The 3,395-nt window shown below is 40.5% G+C and overlaps 1 non-coding gene across 1 annotated transcript; it reads left to right on the forward strand.

Moving 5' to 3' along the window:
• Positions 1–2,185: 2,185 nt before the first annotated feature.
• LOC118640466 lies at positions 2,186–2,248 on the forward strand. Its single transcript, XR_004961384.1, has one exon. It is a non-coding gene; the product is annotated as a U7 small nuclear RNA (small nuclear RNA).
• The last annotated feature ends 1,147 nt before the right edge of the window (positions 2,249–3,395 follow it).

Consider the following 3,395-nt stretch of genomic DNA (forward strand, 5'->3'; position numbering starts at 1 on the left):
AGAAAGAATATACATACCCCTATGTTCATATCAGCACTATTTACAATTGCTAAGATCTGGAAACAGCCCATGTGTCCATCAATAGATAAGTGGATGAAAAAACTGTGGTACATATACACAATGGAATACTATGCAGCTGTAAGAAAGAAAGATCTCTTACCTTTTCAGGAGACATGGAGGGACCTGGAGAGTATTATACTAAGCAAAACAAGCCAAGTAGAGAAAGACAAATACCACATGATCTCACTTATTTGTGGAATATAATGATCAAAAAAAGCTGATGAACAAAATAGACTCAGAGACATAGAAAGGAGTATGGTTCAGACTGATAGACCTCAGAGGAGGGGGGTGGGGAGAGAGGGATGAGATAATCAAAGAACTTATACATATAAACATAACCAATGGACATAACAATGTTTGAGGGGGATAGGGAGGAGAATGTTCGGGGGGTGGGAGGAGAGAAACATCTGTAACAAAAATAAATTAATTTAAAAAACCAAAACAAAAACAAAAATAGCTGCCTTTGCAGCACATGCTGTCGCAGCCAATGTTTTAAACAGTTAGAATATGGCAGAGAAAAAATGGTGGCAGAGTGAATAGAAGCTACACAGACGATCTCCCAGGACCAAATGGGAATTACAACTAAAATAAAGATAAATTGTCAATAAAAAGCAACAAAAAAGCAGCGAGAAACGACCATATAACCAGGGATACTGGTAGAATTTGCAGAGGTGTGAGAGGTGGGCAGGCTGGGAGCCCATGGACAACAGCGGTCTTAGCTGTGAGAAGCACCCTTGGGGTTAAAATCTCAAGCCCGCTCCACAGCACAGAGGGCTGGGACAGAGCACTGAATTGGCTACAGCCACTCACCTTGGGCTCTGGCAGAGGGAGGGCAAACTGGACTGGAACTCTGTGGGGACACCCGGGATTTAGAGGGCGTGCAGAGTTTTTGCTGAGTCATGGCCACAAAGAACGGTGGCCAGCTTGCTCTTTCCCAGAGCTGTGGGGAAAACCAGCAGCCCCTCCCTCGAGATTCAGCCCCTTCCAGGTGAGCCAAAGAAATGCAAATTGAGGCTCATTAACAACCAGCTTCTTTCCCACCCTCTGGTAATCCTCTTATACAGAATACCAGAGGGCTACAGTCCAAGGCCCTGAGTAACTGAGACTAATAGCCTCCAGGCAAAAAGCTAGAGGATAACTGAACCTTTCCTGGGCTTGCAAATCTACCCAGGAAAGTAAGACTTAACAGTTGTGTTTAACGTGGGCCCTCCCATGCTCATCCAAACCCAGGAGAGTAAGCCACAAACAGCAGAACACCAACACTCACAGGGAAAATTTGGCAGGCTCCAAAACCCACTGAGATAGCTAAAATGGCAAAACAAAGAAACAAATCCCAAATGAAAGAACAAGAGAACTTCACTGAAGACGGGACAAATGAAATGCAGTTAAGCAAGTTATCTAAGGTAGAGTTCAGAGCCATGATCTCGAGGAAGCCCAACAGCATGAGTAAGGACATCAGCACCATGAGTAAAGATATAGAAACATTGAACACCAACCAAGTGGAAATGAAAAACCACCAAGAAATGAAGAATGTCATAGCAGAAATAAAGAACAGGTTGGAAGAACTAACCAATGGAGTAGAGGAAGCTGAGGACTGGATCAGTGAATTAGAAGACAGGGTAGAAAAAAAACAACCAATCAGAAAACCAAAAGGGAAAAACAATGAAAAAACAGAAAGACAGCTTAAGAGAACTATAGGACAACTGGAAACGTAATAACTGTAAGGTCAGCAGGTTCTGAGGAGTCACATGACTTTGGGGAAAGAGACATCTAGAGGAGAAATCGAGACCTAACTCGAGACTTTCCAGCCTACCCAAATGCAGCTGATGCAAAATCACCCCACCTTACCCCTCGACCAATCAAATACTTCCCCTCTTTGTTCCTCACTCTCCCCTATAAAACTTTCCTGGGCGGACATAACAGCACGACTTCCCTGGCCCAAACCCCCGGACCAGGGAACCTCACCCAGAGTGCTTCAATAAAACTTTCTTGCCCACTTTTGTGGCTCCATTTCTCTTTCTTCCTCGGTGAGAAACCTTACAATAATATTTGCATCATAGGAGTCTCCAAAAAAGAAGAAAATGAGCAAGAGGTTAGAGAATATATTTGAAGAAATAGTGACAGACAGTGCTTACAGTTCTTTTTGAATTTATCTAGTAGGCCTTCCGGTTTTCACTGGAAGGCCATAGGAAAAAAAAAAAATAGTGACTTTTTTTTTTCTTGGTGAAGGAAGAAGGCATTGAAGTTCAAGAAGCACAGAGAACTCCAAGTAAGAAGAACCCAAACAGACCCACACCAAGATACATAATAATTAAAATGCCAAAAACTAAAGACAAAGAATTTTAAAGGCAGCAAGAGATAAGCAACAGGTTACCTTCAGAGGAACCCCACAAGGCTCTCAGCTGACTTCTCAACAGAAACACTATAGGCCAGAAGAGAATGGCATGAAGTAATCAAGGTCATGATAAACAAAGATCTGAATCCAAGACTACTCTACCCAGCAAGGCTGTCATTCAAAATAGAAGGTCAAATAAAGAGCTTCCCCAACAAAAAAAGGCTAAGGAAATATATTAGCACCAAACAAGTACTGTAAGAAATGTTAAAAACACTGCTGTAATTAGTACAAGAAATAGGAAGAAAAATATAAACAACTAAACAAAAATGGCAATAAATAAGTACTTATCAATAATCACTTTAAATGTAAATGAATTGAATGCTCCAATAAAAAGACACAGAGTAGCTGACTGGATAAGAAAGCATGACTCACATATATATTATTTACAGGAGACCCACCTCACAACAAAAGACTCACATAGGTTGAAAGTGAAGGGATAGAAAAAAATCTTCCAAGCAAATGGAAAGCAAAAAAAAAAAAGCTGGGATAGCAATACTCATATCTGATAAACTAGATTTCAAAATGAAGGCCATAACTAGAGACAAAGAAGGCCACTACATGATATTGAAAGAATTTATTCAACAGGAAGATATAACCTTGGTAAACATATATGCATCCAATATAGGAGCACCAAAATATATTAAAAATCTTCTGGAGGACGTCAAAGGAGAAATCAACAGCAATACAATCATAGCAGGGGACTTCAACACGCCACTGACATCACTGAATAGATCCTCTAGACAAAAAATTAACAAGGCAACAGAGACTCTAAATGAAGCACTAGATCAAATGGATTTAATAGATATCTGCAGAGAATTATACCCCAAAACTGCAGAATTCACATTCTTCTCAAGTGCACATGGAACATTCTCAAAGATAGACCACATGTTAGGACACAAACTGAGTCTCTACAAGTTCAAGAAGATTGAAATCATATCAA

Source organism: Molossus molossus, unplaced genomic scaffold (genome assembly GCF_014108415.1).
Source record: "Molossus molossus isolate mMolMol1 unplaced genomic scaffold, mMolMol1.p scaffold_m16_p_22, whole genome shotgun sequence".
In the NCBI taxonomy this organism is placed as follows: domain Eukaryota; kingdom Metazoa; phylum Chordata; class Mammalia; order Chiroptera; family Molossidae; genus Molossus; species Molossus molossus.